This window comes from Oreochromis aureus, linkage group 10 (genome assembly GCF_013358895.1).
Source record: "Oreochromis aureus strain Israel breed Guangdong linkage group 10, ZZ_aureus, whole genome shotgun sequence".
Taxonomy (NCBI): domain Eukaryota; kingdom Metazoa; phylum Chordata; class Actinopteri; order Cichliformes; family Cichlidae; genus Oreochromis; species Oreochromis aureus.
The window spans coordinates 30868831-30890001 of NC_052951.1; positions in this window are offsets into that span (position 1 = coordinate 30868831).

The following is a 21171-nucleotide window of genomic DNA, read 5'->3' on the forward strand; positions in this document are numbered from 1 at the left end:
ACAGCTTTGACGACATTTATTGAAGACATTTAATAGTCGTGTTCAAACTAATAAAGTTCGGCTTGTTTGCAAAAAATAAATATATATGGTGTATATATGGTTTATAAACCCATTGTAATTGTTTCATAAACTATAATTATTTCTCCCCTTTCTTGAAAATGTGGAGCTTTTAGTTTCTTTTCTGTTGATGTATTGGGTCAAGCACATATAGTGACTAAAAGAAGCATTGCATCCCCAGTTAAACATTTTGATATTCTGGGAAATAAGCTGGTTGGCTCTCTGTCAGAGTCCTAGATAACTATATTGACTCCATTCATCATATTTAATTATGATGAATGGAGTCATATTTGTCCCATATAGTCTAGATAAAAGATGGATGTAGCTCCCAACATGCCACCCATTGGCTTTTGGACTCAAAATAAGCATTTTGGTTCTTGCCGCTTTTTAAAAATTAGACACGATAGGCAAAGAATTTTGCTAAAGCATATGTTTTATGATCTATTTTACACTACATCATTCACAAAATAAACATTATGTTGCAATAAATGAGACATCAGACCATGTCTCTCAGGAAAGTGTTTGAGGTCATAAATCATGACAGAAGTAGGTCTCTGTGTCGTAGAGTCAGTCCATTCATCCGTCCATCCACTTCAGAAACATCACAACTCTCAGTGAGAAACATGCAGATACACTCTGATAGGTTGCTAGTCTATTACAGACAATATAAATGGTCTTCTTTTCTAAACCCAGGACTCACAGGCAGAGTCACATCCTGCCAGCCATTAAAAGGAATGAATTTCCAAGGCACTTGGTATTGGCTGAACTTTTCAGACCTGTAGAGGTTCTATCTTTTATATATAGTCAATAATTTGTCCATTAAATAAAAGGCTACATCTTGACTCAGCACAAACACTAGAAAATTGGGAGCCAACCAGTCTTTACCTGTCTAAAGTCTGCATCTGACGGTTGCCAGCCAATCTTTGGTGACCTTTAGAAGTGCTTAGACAGGTTTTATTACCTTGTGACTGACGATGAGAGCGCACTGTCATTATTCACGGTGCCAGCTGTGTTTTTAAATTTGTGTCCCCTTGCAGAATTTCCAACACATTTTGAAGGAACAAGAGAAAAACAACTTCAAACCCGACATGAAGAGCACTGCATCACTTTGAATGAACAATGTGGAGCCGTTCAGCATGACAGATGGAGCAACCATAGAAGACACTTTACTTCCACAGCTGTACCCTCTTCAATAAAATGCAAAAATAAACCTTTGATGGAAGAGAGTGACGGAGTTGTGGAAAAAAACTATGATGGCAGATTTCAAATTGTGGATAAATTCAGGCTTTTGTGGTCAGAATGTGCCCAGGTGTCTCTTTAGAGCCTTTCCTGTTGACTCAGATCTTAATTGCAGCAACATTTACTTAAGTTATTGACAAATCTGTGAAGGCAGCACAGACTGTAACTAGACTGTGTTTATAGCTTATTCCTTTTGTGTGCATTATGCACACATCTACCTTCTGCCAAATTTCTGACAATCCATTTTAGTTCAGCTTCCATGCACATATTAGATTGTGTTTGTCACACAACATGTAAACTGCTTGCAGAAATTTAGGTGCTGCTGCTGTTTGTACTGTAGTTTCATGTATATTTGAGTGTTTCCTGTTGTGTGGTAGTGTATAGCCTGTCTGATACTAGCACGGTCCTGTGCTGTGATGAAGGGCCAGCTGCCACCTCAGCTCTCTGCCATATGGAGGCAGACCAAGGTGCTCCTGGATGGAGAGATTAGAGAATAAATGACAAGGGCCAGAGGAGCTCTGAAAGAAAAGATGTGAATCGCAGCCGACAACCACTAGGGGAAGAAATAAGTAAAAGTGTGGAGGTAATTGACAGATAGTGATGGGGTTGGTGTTGCATCAGCAAAAACTGCATTGTGAATTTGTAATTATGCATTGATATGGAGGCTGTAAGCAACAAGGTTGTCTCCATAGACCTGGATTGATGCAAATGTTTATTTGATACATTTAAGTCTGCAACATGCTGAGCAGTCACTGCTGTATTGTCTAATTAATTGTGATAACGTAGTATACAGAAGACTACATCAGCAAGAAAATTAGTTCTGTGTATATCTTCACTGGTTGCTAGCTGCGGATGATGACGGGAGAATGATCAAGACTGCTGAAAGGTCTCAAATGCCTCACTCTTACCTCACATGTTCCACATATTTTTACCAATAAAGACCAGCTGGCACAAGAACAGCACCTAAAAAATTACTTGGCCTCACGCTGGAACCAGCACAACAGTTGTTATGCAAGGTGGTCACCATAAGAAAAATGTAAAAGGATTCTCACATGTAGCCTGCAGACTCTTTCAGCCATGACCAAAGCTTTTGTTTATTGCTTGACAAACTAGCTTTCTAGCTTTATGGTCATTTTAATTGACAGGACTATGGCTATGTATACAAATGTCTCCAATTCCTAAATAATTATTACAATTTTTTTTGTTACATTTATGCTGAAAGTGTGCAAAAAAGTGCGCAAAAAACATTTGGACATTTGTTAACTGTGGTATTTATAGGGACTGATATTAATTTTTAAATTTATCTTAACATTTATTTTTATTTGTCATAGTTGGTGCTTGGTTCATTGTTCAGCTTCGGTGGTTGCTACTGATGACAATAAAGAAAAGAGTGAGCTGTGAGAAACGTTTTAGTTCAAATAAAACCACGAGCCTGTGAGGTAGTAATATTATTGCATGTCTTAGGTTTGTATTTAGTCAACAGCATAGTTTCTACACTGAGTCAGGAAGTACAAGGGCATGCATTCCACGCAGACAGCAATATAACAGTCCCTGCTCCATTCACGCTTGCCACTTCTCTCTGCTTCTGTGGTATAGAAGGAGAGAGAGCTGGCAAACTGCAATTTCTATTCTATTTGTTTTTAATGTCCTCAGATTTATCTTGTATTAGTTAAGGGACTTTGTTAGCCTGTTTCTTCTGACCGACAACATGTAGATCAGCTCTTGTTGATTTTTAATCGCTGTAATTGCAGAAGAAGAAATCCAGGACATAATGAGGCATCAAAAAACTAAACGAAATTTAAATCAATTATTAGTTTTATTAAAAGGGAGTTTTTCATTCCCACTGTCATCAACTGCTTGCTTAAACGTGGTCGTTTGATTGTTGTTGACTATTTTCTGAGTTACAGGCCACTGAATTACATAGGAGTGGGATAAAATTCTTAATTTTCCTTGTTTTTTTCCCAGCATTTGTCAGAGTTGGAAAACACATTTAAATGCCATATAAAACCAGTATGACCAGTATACTGGTTCCAAACATCAGAATTTAATGTTGAGGAACAGAAACAGTTCAAACTTTAAAAACTACATTTCAGGTAAACTTTAAAAGGTGTCTAAACATTGCTACTGTTTCTAAATATCCCCCAAATGTTAAACGTGAGATTCTTTTTGCTAAGGCATCTGATTAAGGTCCCTCTGATGCTTCAACCAAGGTTCAGCAGCCTGTCTGCGGGCTGCGACAGGCGAAGTCAACATTTGTCCAATAATTTATTGTCCATTAAGTTTTTTTGGAGCTGAAAAGCTAGCCTGTAAATGTTACAAGCCAGTGGATTTGTTTTTTCAAGTTCTTTATATTTTACATTGGCCTTCAAGCTTCACATTCACATCCAGTCAACAAGTACTTGGCTGAGCACTGACTATTTAGAGCCAAGCAAAGATTTGTTTGTAGGACACAGAAAAACGTTATTTTTCTTTTATTGTTTCATTTTCCAATCTAGCAATGGCAGCACATTACGCCAAAAAGCATTACTTTAATTGGACCATCATAGAGAGATGTATGAGTGGGTGTGTATGTCAGCTGGTCATTGCTATAATGGAATGGAGATATCTTTTTAGAGCCATCAGATTGCAGTGTTTAAGTGGCTGCTATTTTCAGGCTGATGTTTGCTGCCATGTAAAAAGCTTCATTTAACTGATGGACACAAAAGCAATGTACTGCTGAGTATTCAGTTTCCTCATTTAATCCTGTGCTTCGCCTGTGATTGGTAGATCCATAGTAAGCTGCCAGCATCAGCTTGTTGTAGTTTACTGTGTCTTTTTATTTTTTAAAGAAATGAAACCCCCAGTTTTGCTTCCAGCATTGAACTGCAATTTTTAAAATCTGCTCTGTAATGGAGAGGTGACCTCGGTTCAAGGCTCAGTTTTCATCCATCTATTCAATTATCCTTTTTAGAATGTTTGTGGGACTATTAGAGTAGCTTTGCATGATTCTCTGTCCAAAACTCTCCTTATTTATAAAGGACCTTATTTTAACTGGTTCCCAGTTCATCCACTATGTGGATGTAACCAATATGACATCATTTCTTGAGTCCTCATTTTAAAGATTTAGTGTTAGCCTTTTGGCCATCATCATGCTGTTTTTATTTTAATTGCAGAAGCTGTCTCAGTAAAACTGAAGGACAAACCCCTTGGATAGTCTGCGCCTCACAGCCATAACATTGGTCATTTAATTGAACAAAACACTCAACTAAAATATCCATTTCTATGAGTCACATAGTTGTTTAGGTGGCGACCATCGATAGAGACAGTTAAGGGTCCGATATTGAGGACGAGAGAAAAACAACGATGGTCCAGAAGAGCTTGATCAAAACAATTGATTTTAATGAATACACGCAGCGTGGGGAGATGTAAACTGCAAAAAATCAGTTGTAAGTCTCTGCCCAAAAATACACTTCAGATTGCTTTTATAACATCAGGGTATTATAACGCCCCCTCTTGCGTTTACAAGCACATAATTTGCATCTTAAGAACATTATTTGCCTCTTTTACAGACAATGATCAATCTTAAGAGATAAATGCAGACACAGAAGTTCCCCTTTCTGGCATCCTCTTCCAAATATGGTGATGATCTCAGGCCTTTGAGGTCCCCATGGACTTGTCCTCCTTCTGTCACCTGTTGTCTAGTAAACTCTAGTGCAACATGTTGCTGAATACACTCAGGCCTTTGCTCAGCTACTATTTTACTGTAACAATATACTCAGCATATAAGCTTTTAAGATTATAGATTTAACTCAACGATTTAAAGTGGTTATAACTGCACCTGTAATAAACATGTTAATATGTGATTATGATAACCCCTGTAATACAAATTATAACATAATGCCAACAGCTTCAATAAATGCTTTGATGAAATGATAATTAATGCAACGATAAAGATGATGGTTATGAACAGTAGCAGTAAAATAATTTCTTTAATCCTACAAGACTCAATCCGGTATTTAAACTAAGTTAAAAATATGATTTTAATGCTGTAAAGTTAGCCATTTTAACATGAGCGTCTATGTGGAGACTTTTGGGATAGATTTAAATTTGCAGACAGCCTCAAGTGGCATCCAGAGGAACTGCAGTTTTTGCCACTTCTACATTGACTTTATTCTTAAGCTCTACAACAGGGGTGGGGGAACTCCAGGCCTCAAGGGCCGGTGTCTGCAGGTTTTAGATGTGTCCTTGATCCAACACAGCTGATTTAAATGGTTAAATTATGTCCTCAACATGTCTTGAAGTTCTCCAGAGGCCTGGTAATGAACTAATCATTTGATTCAGGTGCGTTGACCCAGGGTGAGATCTAAAACTTGCAGGACGCTGGACCTTGAGGCCTGGAGTTCCCAACCCCTGCTCTAGGTGCTCCTTATATCATAGGCTAAAGTCTGACCAAGTCTTTGTCCAGCTCCACAACCAATGTTGAAGCAAGAAGTCTTTATCTATGGAAGTCCATCTACCCAAACACATTTTCATGTTTCATTCAGAGCAAACTCACAGTAGGCTGTTGTAACCATGCCAGAATGTGTTTGATCTCCGAGGTTTATCTATCCATTTATCTATCTATCCCACTTGTAAAGTCAGGCAAAGGTATAGATGACTTGTCCTTGGGCACACTCCATATGTGGCATCAGCACGATGTGAGCACGGCTCTCTGCTTCCTCAAACACAGTTGCCTCTGTCCTGTAATATATTTGTTAATGTCTTAACAACATGCTTTCCACAATGTGTCACCGATTCTCCAATTAAGCCACAAAATGCACAAAATAAAGACCAAGTTCGCACTTGACAGAGGAGTGAAACTGAAGTGTAGCTGGCCCAGATCATTAATTGCAGTGTGAATTCAGTCCAGCAAGGCAGTGGGGAAAGTCGTGCTTGTGTGCTATTTGTTAATACTGCCTTAAATGGTATTAACCAAATCATGTAGAAGCTAATTCAGATTTTTTTTTCATACATTTCTAAGTATCGGGCTACACAAACAAAGTATTCGTTTTGAGCCCCCATTATGTAACTCTACATGCCTGCCTAAGCTAATGATGACAGTGAGTGACTGTCATCAAAAAAAATCAATACTCTACAGCAATTTGCCAGGCAGACAGAAAAAAATCACACAATTATGAGAGTTTTAAAATCTCCTTTGAATCCTGTTGAAAAAGCTGAGCTGCTTTATAATGAGATTAGAAATTACATTCACAGCCTGCTTTGTGCCACAGAAGAAATCAGCCACTGAATCAAACCAAAGCTTCGTCACGAACTTGTCCACTTGACTAATTAACATGTAGGATTTCAGTGATACATTTTTTACATGCCGATACCCATTCCTCAAGATTTCATTGTAAATCAATGCTGACATTAGCAGAGTAATATGCACACACGATAAAAAAGTGAATGGCACATTTTAGAACATTTCTATTTAAAATAAATAAATAATCTGGGTCCTTGAGAAAAGTGTTCAATTCATTTTAACATTACAGCACATTATTATGGACCCCCAGGGTGACCTTAATTCCACAGTCATTCCCATTTGCAATTCAGAGATAAAATTCCATGCTTTTCACAGAGAAGATACAGAATGACCTTCATTACTCAGCAAACCTATTTAGAAACCACAAAATAACCTCTATTCTACAGCAAAACCCATCTGAGTTGTACTGATAGATCTTAATTCTTTTAAAACAGCACAAGGCTCAGCTCTGGACCGACAGAACGACCTTCACTTCACATTAAAACTCTGCGGCCCTGCAGACAGAAATCTGGTAAATAACTAACGCATCTGAAGAAAAAAAAAAGACGGAAAGTCGTTTCAGTCTTTGGTCTAACAGCCGGTTCTCAGGGTGTAAAATAAAAAATGCTGTGTTTGTCAAAACCAGCAACATCTAAAAGATACACAAAAGGTGTCCTTTAGAGTTTATGACTCTCTGGTTTCACATTTAAATGTTCTGAGCACCCTTAAGCATAATTCTTTAACATATAGGGTTAATAAAAGAGGGATGTTTTAAACCAAACAACCTTTGCTAACTAGCCTAGCCTATCCTAACCTTTGTAGTGCTTTCATCTAACCAAGCTCCTGCCTTAGAGCCCTGTCGCTGCCCTCTTTCATCCTCTTATTTGACTTTTGTTACAGTTTCAAACAGCCTGAAAATTAAGACAAAAAGTGCAGACAAGTGGAGCTTCTCAGAGAGTCACTAGTGGCAGGCTCTGAATGATATACAATTTAAAAGATTGAAGTAGCTGTGGAGTCTGAAAATTTAGGCTTTTGTGAAAGTGGATGTTTTTTAATGGCTACCAGGGGACCCTCTTGTGGCTGCATGATAACTTCCAATTATATAGAATATGGAAAAAAAATCTTTCATCAGTTACTTTTGTCTGTGACCTTAGGAAACACTTTGAGTTTATGGGCACAATTGCTTGTAGGGGATTTTTATAATAAATTAAGAATTTTGTTTTGTCGCACAGGGGAATTATTTAGAGTTATATTAGCCAGTTCACCCTCAGATCCAACCCATCCAGTTGCAAAACACCAAGATAATGAGAGCAAGAAGTGAGGATCCATCAGCTGACATCATTGAACAGTGTGTGTTATCTGAGCAACTGTGTCCATCTTTTATTTAGTCTATGCCTCAAAAGTGGATTAGTCCCTACTCAGTTTTGTAGAATTAAATTCTATTTTGTATGTTAGCTTACAAATAAGCAGTCTGTTAACCTAGTTCTTCATGCCACTTTCACACTTCTCGCTCCAAACAAAAACCCCAAAATGGTAGTAACTAAAACACAGAGGCCTCAAATCTGGAATCCGAAAAATATTGGATGATGTCAAGTTGTCCTTCTTTTATGTACAAGTTGTCCTTCTTTTAGTCTGTGGTATTGAGGCTTACTTGAAGGACCAAAATGCAGTAAAACATCAAAAAGATTAGCAGTTTTAATTAGTCTTGAGAGAATGTATATATTCAGCTAATCAGGTGGGCGAGAGTGGGTGAGGCCCAGGTGGGTAAGTACACAGCAGGCTTTCCAACAGGCAAATAATTACAAGGTCAACAATGAGACAAAGTAGAGGCACAGTAAGAGGACTGTCACTACACTGCCTTAAAACTAACAAAACAATCTGGCAACGATTGGAGTTGGAAGCCAGTTTTAAATGCTGTTGATTGTAGATGATAATCACTAAACAGTGCCTGCTTAGGGTTTCCTGAGACCACACCCATCGCTCAAAGCTATTGGTCAGCTTCCATGCGCACCACCCACAACACTCACACAGACAGAGAAGAGAAAGAAAGAACAACCAGATAGATAGATACATAGAGTTATAGATATATATAATTCAGACATATACAATAGAGGGATTTATTTACTCCTTTTAAAGATGATTACATTTATATTTTCAGCTCGAACATGATGTTTGGTACCAGCATTTATTATCATTATTATTATTATTGATTACATTTTCTTCTGTTTGCCTTTGCTGACACAATTAGGAATGGATTTAATGAGCTTCTGAAAACAATCCAACTGCCTGTTATACATATCTAGTCGGGGGGATATCATTGTTATGGTTAATTGAAAACATTGTCACCAGCTGACACAGACTACCCTAATTCTGGTGCAGCCTAATAGGAAATTTTTTGTGAAATGGAATCCAATTCAGTACTATAAGAATTAAACTGGAGGGCTGTGACACTGCCTTGTCCTTGTGATTAAGAGGTCCTTGGTGGATAATCATACAGCCAGCTAATTAAATAGAGCGGCATTGTTTCTTACAGTCATACAGTTTTATAAGTTGGAATAGAGTTGCTGAAAACCTGTGCACATTTTTTTGGGTTGTATTGTCAAGTTTGCTGCTGTTACTTGATGAGTCAAACACATACTGTTAAACACCCTTTCAGTGAGTAAATGTCATTAGAGAGAAATCAGTTTTTTTCCCTTCCTTCCAGAGGAGATATTCTTGGCTCAGTTCCATTGAGAAGGTGAAGATGGGGGCTTTTTGTAGGCCAGGTCTATTTTGGATTATGGAAATGGTGAGAACAATGTTTCTCCAATTTTTCATCTGACTAACAGATGGAGAGGGGAGACATGGGGGCAGAGAGAGAGGGAGTGAAACAGGAGGGCTGGGAGTGGAAATAAGAAATAGAGGGCACTGGAGCATATCCAGTATGTATCATACTCAGCAGCAAAGGGTTGGTTACAGAGTGGGAGGGAAGAGGGTTTTAGGATCACTGCTATGGGCGTTTCTTCTCAGCTCAGCACTGTGTGGATGTACGTTTGCTGAGGTGAAAATACAGAGCTGACAGGAGAAAGAATCAGTTCATAGAATCCTCAATGTGTCCTCTCCCCTTTCCAGCTGTGCATATATGGCTTTTTAAAAGACAGAATGAGGTGGCGAGGAGATGTGAGCAAATCCCTCATCTACTGTGGAAATGCAGAGTGGCCTTCACAGTCACCTTTGAGTCTGCATGCATATTGAAATAATGGAGTTGGGGGATTTTTCAGAGTCCCAGAAAAATCATTCTTAAAAGTCATTATCTTCATGCATGAAAGTATATTCAAAGTTTTGAGAATCACACAGATTTTTTTCTTTTTCAATCTTTAAAGAATCACTGATGTGATGCATGACTTTTTAGCTTCTTTTGCAATCTGAAAAATGGAAAAAAAAATCTCCACAGGAGACACAGCCACAAAAATAGTCTAAAAGTGCAAAATGGATGGCTCCCTCCGAGTCATAAATATTTCAGTGCTGTGATATATTATACTGAGAGCTCGATATGCTAGTATGTGCATAAGATATAACCAGTGCTCTCGTTACATTTGATTTAAGAAACAAATTGTTCCCATGTTTTCTAGCGCATGTTCTACGCTTGGTTGAGTTCATTCATGACTCTTTTTCACTCTACACTTGCTTTGTCTGGATACTGATAAAGAAACACAGTCTGAGTTGAATGAAGAAGTTATTTAAAGTCAGATCATTTGCTATCAGTCAAATGCACCAGAGGATTTAGGTAATGCTACTCAGACCTCCTTTTAATTTAGAACAAACGACAACGGTGAGTCAGCAGGTGTTTACTTCACAGCAATACTTCACGGTGTTATCATATCTGTAGATATAAAATACAGAACTGTAAAGCCAGAATAACATAGAAAATAACATATAACATGTTTGTAGATAATAAAGTCTGTCAAAGGATCCACATTCTAGTCTACAAACCAATGACTATTTTTATGGTAGCTATGCCCATCTCTTGTATACACAGAAAAATAACATGTTTCATCACATTTGTCTTTCACTTCGTAAAAAAGGCCAAAATGTCTATATTGCTAATGGTAGTCTTCATAGCCAAAACTATGTGATCATCCTCAGAAAGTGGGGGAGAAATGCACCGACAACACACAGTGCCATTATGTTCTCCAACATCACCATTTTGGCCCCCATATGTGCCTTAGCAACATGTTGCTACCAATGTCAGCCAAGCCTTAGGCCTGGGCAATTAAGGTTTTGCAGACACGTGACCAGTAACCATGTGATGTTAGCTTGTCCACTATTATGGGCATGTGGCAGTCATGGTGACAATATAGGGTCGAGTGAATGCTGCCCCAGTCACATCGGCCATGGTGTGTGTGACCATCTGGCAGCCACCGGTCACAAGGGAAAAATGAGTATTCACCAACCATTTGTGAGTATTTGCTGGAGGATGATTGCAGGCACTGGAAAAATGACTCCAGTCACCCAGGTCTACAGTTAAGAAAAATTTCCTTGTGGTTATTTTGGTAGCTAGCATATTGCTATGGTTGTAGTTTGAATGACTGACTTGTCTTTAAAAATTGTGGAAACCAATTTACCATCTTCCTTCAAAGTAAAAGCTTACTACTTTTACTACTACTGCTCAGCTAGTACTTTGGAGTACTTTCAGAAAATATGACGATTTGTAAATCTGCAAGCAACCGAAGCAAGCGCCTTCTTTGCATCCAATTTCACCCAGCAGGAGCCAGAAACCTCCACCACCCACAGCCAACCAGAGGAAGAATCCACATTTTTACCTAATAACTGGTAGCGGTATCATGTGCTGAATGGTGGACAGCTCTTGAGCAACACGTGCATGACATCACATGAAAACTCACTTGCAACCACTTCCTGATTTTTTCCACTGGAAAAAGCAACTGATTGTTTTTAAAGCTTCAAATTTGTTGAATTGTTTACATTTGCATAAAAATTTGAAGAATTATTCTATTTTTAATTTAAAATATTTGCTGCACTCTACAACCTGTCAGTGTTTTCTTACTAAACTGAAGAGTCTGACCTTATTCTTATGGGCTTTGCAGCTTCTGTCCAGTCAGTCACAAGATTATGTTCCACAGCAGGACATTTCATGACTGGACAACATTTTTTGTGTATTTAGGCTCTCTATAATAAGCTTTAATAATGAGCAGATTTCAACAGATCCTTTTCTACTGTCAGCACTCTCAAAGCATTTCTTACACTTAACTGTCAAGAAAACACCACAATTTTTCTCAAAATGTACACAAAAACAAAAACCCCAAACCCTTATACGTACACATAAAAAATGCAATAAAAACGAAGGAGACTAAAAGTGCAAAATGATGGCAAAAGCAAATGTAGTGAGCCAGGAAAAGATGGAGAAAAAAGATGAAGATGACAGAAGAAGGAAATGGGTGGTAACTAATTCAGGAGATAGGTTGTGAGACAAACATCTGCTCAGCCGCAGCAGAGAACATTTCATTTTGATCATATGGATGCTTGTGTATCTTGTGAGTCTTGTCTTACTGTATGGCCATGTGTGTCAATCACGTTCTGTTTTTAGCTCCTGCGCTGTTTTGAATTAAATCACTTGTCTTGAACTCTTGTCTTTTCACAGCTAAAAAAACAAAATATCAGAGGATAATGGCATGCTTTCAGGCTGTGTTTACTGGCACTGTGGTGTTATTTTCCTGATGGATGTTACAGATGCAATCTGTCAGATGCTCTTATTTGTGTGCAGTTAACAGGTTGGATGCAACTGTATATGGTTGTTGTTATTTTTCTCACTGCAGGGTTAACTCTGCCTTCAACTGTCTGCAGTCAAACTAAACTTTAATACTGCTAAAGTCCTGTAGATAGTAGATAGTAGATAGTAGATAGTCGGTGTACGTACATGTTTTCAGTTTAGTTTTAAATTATTGAAATTATTAGAAAAACCACGATATGATTCAAGATAATGACATACTGAAACGCTACACTGAAATTCATTATAACTGTACCTAACATTAAGATTTCATTATGTGTTGCTCCTATTACAACAGCAATACGCCTTCAAAGATGACTCACACTGTATCGGCATTATGCTGTTCTGATTGGTTGTATTCAGGATTCGGCACTGTATCTTCAAACTCTTCTAACAGTCAGCTGTACCAACATTCTGCCAGGCACATTCATCAACTACTGCAGGACTACTGCACTGGCATTCAAAAACAAAGAAATGTACAAATAAAGCTATTTACATTTTCTTTGCATTACTAAGTAAATGCAATACAAAAATGTATATATCCTAGAATCAGCTAGCAGCTAGATGCCAAGGTTTCTCAGTGTTTTTGTGCATTTACCCAAAGGGGAAAAAAATGAAATTAAAGTTTTAATATATCAGTGAAAGAAAGAAGCAGGCAATAATAATTACTACTGGCAGACAAAAACCAGAAGGGAAAAATCTTCCACGAACCTATGAAACTGTGCTGTGAGAAGAAATTTAAAGCAAGTCACTGATTCTGTGAGCTTGATGACCTCAGGCAACTTGTTCTAAAGTTGAGGGCCCTGATGGCAAAAGTGCGGCCACCTTCAGATTTAGGTCTCAACTTTGAAACAGTCACAAGGGCCTCAGCTGAGGATCTAAGGATGAAGCCGGCTCAATGAATAGAATAGAATAAAATAGAATAGAATAGAATAGAATAGCCTTTATTGTCATTGTACAGGGTACAACGAAATTGGAGTGCCACTCCCTTGGTGCAAAAATACAATAATAAATATAAATGTAGAATATAAAAGGTACATTAAAACAAACAATAGTAAGTACAATATATACAGGATAGCACAATATATACAGGATAGCAGCATTAATATAATGACAGTAAGAATAGCAGCATAATAATAATTGACGGTGACAGTATGGTGTAGCTAAGCAGTTTCAATTGTTTTTATGCTTATTTACTACGGTGATAGCTCTGGGAAAGAAGCTATCCCTGAATCTGTTTGTTCTGGTTTTATGTGACCTGTACCGTCGGCCTGATGGTAATAGTTCAAACACTTGATTGCTGGGGTGAGAATGGTCCTTGATGATATTGCCAGCTCTGCTGAGGTACCGAGAGTTTGCAATGACCTCCAGGCTGGGCAGAGAGCAGTCAGTGATCTTCTGGGCTGTGTTGATGACCCTCTGCAGTGCTTCCTGTCTGCAACTGAGCACCCTGCATACCATGTTGTTATGCCGTACGTTAGGATGCTCTCTATGGTGGCTCTGTAGAATGTCACCAGCAGCCTCTCCTCCAGGTTGTTCCTCCTGAGCACTCTCAGAAAGTGGAGACGCTGCTGGGCCTTTTTTACCACCGCAGTGGTATTTGCAGTCCAGGAGAGATCATCAGAGATCTGCACGCCCAGAAACCTCATGGAGTGCACCCTCTCCACACAGCTCCCATGAATGTACAGTGGGGCCGGGTCTGCTCTGCCCTTCCTGAAGTCGAAGATAAGTTCTTTAGTTTTCGTGGTGTTCAGTTGGAGGTTATTAACTGAACACCACTCAGTCAGTCTGTTGACCTCATCTCTGTAGTCCGACTCATCCCCCCTTGAGATGAGTCCAACCACGGTGGTGTCATCCGCAAACTTTAAGATGGTGTTTGAGAGATGGGTAGGGGAGCAGTCGGATGTGTAGAGCGTAAACAGGAGGGGACTCAGAACACATCCCTGTGGAGACCCGGTGCTGAGTGTGATGGTGCTGGACAGGTGGGGGCCGAGTCTGACAGACTGTGGTCTATTTGTCAGGAAGTCCTTAATCCAGAGGCAGATGGGGGTGGAGAGTCCCAGGTGAGACAGTTTCTGGACCAGGATCTCCGGGATGATGTGATTGAATGCTGAGCTGAAGTCCAGGAAGAGCATTCTCACATAGCTTCCTCGGTGCTCCAGGTGACTCAGCGCAGTGTGGAGCGCTATGGTGATAGCGTCCTCAGTGGATCGATTTGTCCTGTAGGCAAATTGGTGGGGGTCCAAAGTGGGAGGCAGACTGGCCCTGATGTGCTGACAGACCAGTCTCTCAAAGCACTTCATCACTACAGGTGTAAGTGCAACAGGCCTGTAATCATTTGGGCTGACCACAGCTGTCTTTTGGCGATGGGGATGATGGTGGAGGTTTTGAGGCAGGGCGGGGACGGTGTTTAATGACAAGGAAAGGTTGAAGATTTTAGTGAAGACTCCGGTCAGTTCGTCAGCACATGCTCTGAGAACCTTTCCATGTATTCCATCAGGACCTGCCGCCTTCCTGGGATTCACTGACCTTAGAGCATACCTCACTTGATGCTCCCTAAGTGTTAGTGTGCCGGTGCTGGGGGCGGGTGGAAGTGGTGTGACAGCTGAGGGTCTGGTCGTCTCAAAGCGGGCGAAGAAACGATTTAGATCCTCAGCCAGCGAGGCATCAATCCTAGATGTCGCCTGGTTATTGCTTCTGTATTCTGGATTCAGTCTTTGTGCTATGTAGCTTGGGGCTAGATCCAGGAAAGCTTTAAAACTGATCAGTAAAATCTTAAAATCAATACTAAATTGTACAGGAACCCGTCGGCGTCAAACTAGGACTGAGGTGATGTGATGTTATTTGCTAACACATCATACCAGCCGCAACCTCAGTGAGTAACTACACATTTTTTCTTTCCTTTCCATCATTCAAAACTCAAACTGCTGAGATTTTTTAAGGCTTAAACAAAAACAAACAAAAAGGAAAAGGAAAAAAAAATCTGATTTAAGTTTTGCTAATTTACAATGCAGGCTGGTTACAGAGTAGCTGTATAAAGAAGGACCTTTTCATGACTTTAAAATCGTTTTATGACAGGATTGTCAAAAATCTCTGTGCTCAATTGTTCAGTTCTTTTAAGAAGCAGACGTGTTGTTTTGGCTAATAATTTGTTATTAATATTTTTTAAAAAAAACACACTTTTCTTCAACAAGTGAGTCCCATCCTGTAACGTTGGTGCTATTTACTCTCTAACGTTTATTGTATATAAAGCTGTCTGAAGTTCCAGGGTGAAATATTCACCCAATGTACATCTTTGAGCTTATAAGGCACCATATGGAAAAGTAAAAAAAAAAATATTTTAATTGGCACAATATAAGAAAAAAATCCAATAAATTAGCTGCAAGCTCTGATTTTGTTGCAGAAGCGCTTGGCATTGATTGACAGGTTGGGTTTTTCCCCATATGAAAAGAAATATATACTCCATTAGGATTAGTTTCCTTTTTATTTCTTTTTTCTTCAAGGAACTTTTGAGTTTTCTTGCACTGGGCTAAAGCAAGTTCTTCACCGTAAATGAAAACCCCGAGACACCGCGTGTCTCTCAGGGGTTTAAGTCTAGCGCAGAGATTCTAATTGGTCCCCGTCTAGCTCTTTCTGCCAACATTAGTGTGTGTGGGATGCTCCTTCACAATGGGTTTAGAGGAAGTCAGCACTCATGATGACGCTGCTTTCAGGTAGACAGACAGACAGTTCATGTGGGGGAGGAAAGTGAAAAGAGAAGTAGTGAAAATTGGCAGAGATGTGAGCTGTGATTGCAGTGGAGTGTGACTCTCACTGTAAGAGTGCAGGTGCTAAAAGTGGGCCTTTATGTGCATTTTTTTTTAAAGTAAGTAAAGATCATTCTAAAGCAGCAGAGACACAATGTTCGTAACATTTGACTGAAGTCAAATTGAAGCTGCCAATGTAAATAACTGTTTTCTGTCAGACATTAATATAATTTATAGTGTTGTGTGTGTATTCAAGGTCACTTTGAGATGAAGTGTAGAGTTGGGTTTTTTCCCATTTTATGTAAGTATTTTACTGCATCTTTCAACACTCATACGTGAAGCCAACCACAGTTAATTTTGCAATGCCCTTTCTTTAGAAAGTAATTCCTCTACTGCTGGATTCTGCTCCATACGGCATTCTTTTACATATATACATATATATATGTATCAAAAGAATCATCTGATTTTAATTCTGCAGCTGGTCATCAGTGACCGTTGAAACACATACTGTTAGAAAGAGGGATTCGTGAGTTTCACATTGTTGCTGGTAGGTAGCTTAACAACAGTGACTGTCATATGGTCCTTTGTCTTGTACACACACAACGGGCACTTGTACACATTCTAAGTTTTGTATGTAAAACTTAATGTTCCGCCATGGATTGTAAAATTTGCAACAAGCTTTTATGTCCATTACACTAACAAATATAGCTGTTTGAAATAACATTATTCTTTTTTGATACACCCTGGGGTTGGTCCTCAAAAGTCTGAACTATGAATCACCTTGAAGCTGATGCACAGACATTATCTTCACCCAAATGTCTTTGGGAGATTTTTTGCACATAAAGCTAAACTTGAAAAAAATAGTTTTTCCTCATTTGTGTGACAATGTTGGTCTGAGCTGTGTTTTATGTGCTGAACTGAACTGAATTGACATGAGATACAGGAAACAGTTTTATTTACATAGCACCGCCAAATCAACAGTAGTAGGTGCTTTATATTGGAAGGTAAAGACAATACAATAATACAGAGAAAAGCAACAATTAGATGACCACCTATGAGCAAGTACTTGGTGACAGTGAGAAGGAAAAACTCCCTTTTAACAGGAACAAACCTGGCACAGCCATCTGCTGTGACTGGTAATACTACTGATTCCCAGTGTAGAGGAACCCCAGACTCTGGCTCAGTTCACATGACTTCCACAACCACTCTCAGTGTCTTTATACTGGTACTTTTGCCTTTGTTCTTGATCTCTGATGGTGTGCTGTTGGGTACGTTATGGTTTTGATATTTGGTTGCTGTTTTGGTCTGAGGGTTTTTGTCTTGTTTATTTTTGTACCTTTTCTCCTTCCATGTTTCCTAGTGACCGACCATTTCCAAGTAGCTAGTGTGTTTCTTTGTCTCCTCGTGCGCTCTTCTTGTGTCTGCTTAAGTCTTCACATTGTTATTTTGTTGGTCACTTTCTTTGTGTGTTTTGGTTACTTTTGCTTTTTGCCTTTGTATGCATCCCTTCATTCTCAATGCCTTGGTTCCTGTTTGTTTTTTAAGTGCAATGAAATGTGAAAACATAACTCAAATCAGTATTTGGTGTGACCAACCTTTGCTTTTGACCTTCTGGATAAATAATCTTGGTGATATTTTTGTTGGTTTTACGTTGCGATAAAGGGGAGTTCCAAAGTTGGCCATTGTAACAGCCTTAAGACAACTGAAAATAGCTCAGAAATATAGTGTCAGAAATATAGGTTGTGATTTCTGCTGAGGACTTAATTTGCTAATCAACCAACAAAAGAAAAAGCAAAAGTGTAGCAGCAGAAACTTGTATGTGTGACGTGTCCACTGGCTGTTATCTCGACTGAGGAAAGACAGACAGTTTGTGGAAAGAAATGCCACCACAATTCCATGAGAATTAATCTCCAAATCCACGAGAGCAGTATGTTACACATTGGGTCATGCAAGAGAGTTCTAAAACGGCACCAGTTCTCCCAAGTCGTCTGAAGCATTTTGGAGAGCTTTACACATTCACATGTTCTGTGGACTGTCTCAATGTCTTCTGTCTCATCACATACAAAATAAGTGATGCTGAGATCAGATGCAGTCTGCTGCAGAACTAGCTGTTTGGTGTGTTGTGGATCAGATAACAGATCAGATAGCCCTTAATGGTATTGAATGATGGATAACTATATAAACATCTTAAGTTCTTTAAACCTTTCCACCGCATTCTACTGGGCCTCAAGTAATGTAGTTTACACTCCTGTATAGGCTATAACACGACAACACAGACCGCATTTGGCCTTGACTCATGGTTTTGACCAGAGGTGTAGTGCTATTTGTTTAAGTATGCACACACACATATGTTTAAGTCATTATTTGTTTCTAAGGCAGTTTCACCTCTGGGGTAATTTTACATACATTATCCAACTATAACTGAGGAAAGGTGTCAAATGTTAGATTTAACAACATAAGAAGTCATCTCTGACCAGCTCTCTCTCTAACTTTGAGACCATCTCTCACCCTCACAATTCTCTAGTGAAGTCTCTCGCTTTAATGTCAGAGTTACAGAAATGCCTGTCAGGTGGAGTGCAGGATTCATCCAGAGCAGAGTTGCTTATTACAAACTATTCCACTGAGTAAACCGGATATGTGTATTACAGTTGTCCTAAAGGATGCACATAAGAACACAAAATGTCATTTACCGTCAGACCATGACCCATCCATGTACTGAAGTTACATAATAACTGCATCATGTGCATAAATGTCCACATTGCAGATGCTTTTTTGTCTGTATGCCAGTTAATGAAATACTCTTTTTGAGTCCCAATAATTGTACCGTTTTGTATTAATTATGGAGCAATTGCTATAATCCAACAAAAAAATCCATCAGCTCACTTTGAAAAAATATCTTAATTGCCTGCGTGTGGCTTGTATTGTGTGGAATTTTTTGTGGTCTCCATAGCTGTGGATGTGAGTCTGTGTCCCTGAATTATACAGTGATGGGCTGGCAACCTGTCCAGAGTGCACCCTGCTTTTTGTCCTCTCCAGCTCCTACAACCCCAACTTGGATGAGAGATTAAGAAAATGGATAGATGGTCTGCACTTACAGTATTTCAACTGAAGCATAAATGTCCAAAGTACCCCAAACTAGCCCCAAATATATGTCATTGTTCTGAGGTAAAGCCAATCCTTGTGCAGTGTGTAGATCATGTAAGAGCATTAGCTTCCAGCTCAATTTGTATCTATTATATTTGTTTCTCTTTGAAATGTAGTTTAATAATCTCTATATTTTAAATGTAACTAGGTTTGTGTCATTGCTGGAGTTCGTCAGATCAAAGTGTATCTGTATGTATATCACTGACTGATGTTAGAAGGCAGAGTGGGTCCCCAAAGCAACTGGTAGCTTTGTTTCAGCAACATGCTGCAAGGCAAATCCAATCAATTTCCACGCCACACTGAACAAGAGGCGCTGTGAAAATAGCTGCTTTCTATTCTACACGTCACATGACCATGTGTTGATTTAACTCTCTTTCATCTTTTCACATATTGCAATCAAAGCAGTTTCATAGAGCCTAATGAAACACAGATGGTAATCTTGGTTGATAATTTAGATGAAAAAAACCCAACAAAATCAGCATATGTCGCACAAGTTATTGATTTATATAAAACGGAAGCCATTTGTTATTGGAAAAGGCTTTAATCTCAGCAAATTCCCCACATGCGAGAAATGATAGTGTTGATTCAAGCTGCGTATTTGCTGTGTTATATTACAATATCCATCCATAAGCAAATTGTGTAAACAGTCTCCTCAGCCATGCAGACACTGAAGATCCATTTAGGTGCTTTAAAACAGCTTCTACGCCATAACAACATTCCCAACGTGTTCTCCACCATTTTTTCTACTCCCTCCATCATTGCCTTATCTTGCTTTTATTTCTCTATCTTGTGATTGTGCTTGAAAATTGTATGCTACAGATGCTCAAGTCAACAGTCTTCTTTCTTTTTCTGATTTTGTTGGTGATTCTCAAAGTTTTTATAAACTTACTGTCAGTGTTATGCACACTATTTTACAGTGAAAGATGTCACGTGGCTACTGAAAGTGCTTGGGTACAGAGCACAATTACATTTGTAACTGTAGAGTGCAGTTTCAGTTTGATTATAGGTATTAAAACACCTGTTGCTGAGTTTTCAGAATTGCCAATCATCAAGCCCCACATGTGCTGCCATTATCAGTCCCTAAAAGTTGACAAACTGGAGTATTTTACCACCTGGCTGTCAATTTAAGCAGAAAGTAAAACTCTGTCTATATTTGTTTTGTTTTTTTTCTTCAATAAAATGCGCATTTATGTGGCAATGGCTTTGAAAGTTGTTCTTATTTGTACTGACAGTTCAGCTTAATGTGAGGATTACCAATGCTGATTAAATTGTGCTCTTGTCCTTTTCAAATATGCCACTATTTCACTATTTGGGCCACAGCCATCATCCATCTGGCTTGTAGCCTACACCCCCAGGCTATGTCTCTAGCATCTTATACGCCCCCTCAGTATGTTCAACATGTGCATTTGTCTCGCCTTCTAAAAAAAGAAGCAAATGTCTTTCTTTTTTTAAAAACCCCTTTAATGCATCCAACAAGTGTGGGTCTTTTTTTCTTGTGTTTGCCTCCACTATTTAAATTATGTGTTGATGTTTATTGAGGTCAGAATTGTTTGCTCAACTGCTCATGTTAGGATAATGATGCATGCTCTTTTTGGTTTTACTCCATTAAAATGAGCATGATTCCTGAAAATCAACCCAAAGCAGACATCGTATGCATCGCTGCACATTGGTTGTGCAGAGGTATGTTTTGAAAACCATCTGAGATATTAGAGTGAATTAATAAATCATTAAAATGAAAAGGTCATGCATACATATTTGAAGAGGTTTCTTCCCCAAGCAAGGCACAGCCGAAGACAAAGTACATCATGTGTACATCATGGCTCAGGAGAATAAATATTCTACTGTAGTTGAATGTTAATTCCTTTCTTTATCTTGTGAATATCCCACCCCCTCACCACACTTCAGGCGCAGAAATGTTTCTTGCTTAAATCCATCTTTGCTTCATTGATGCATCAAATTAT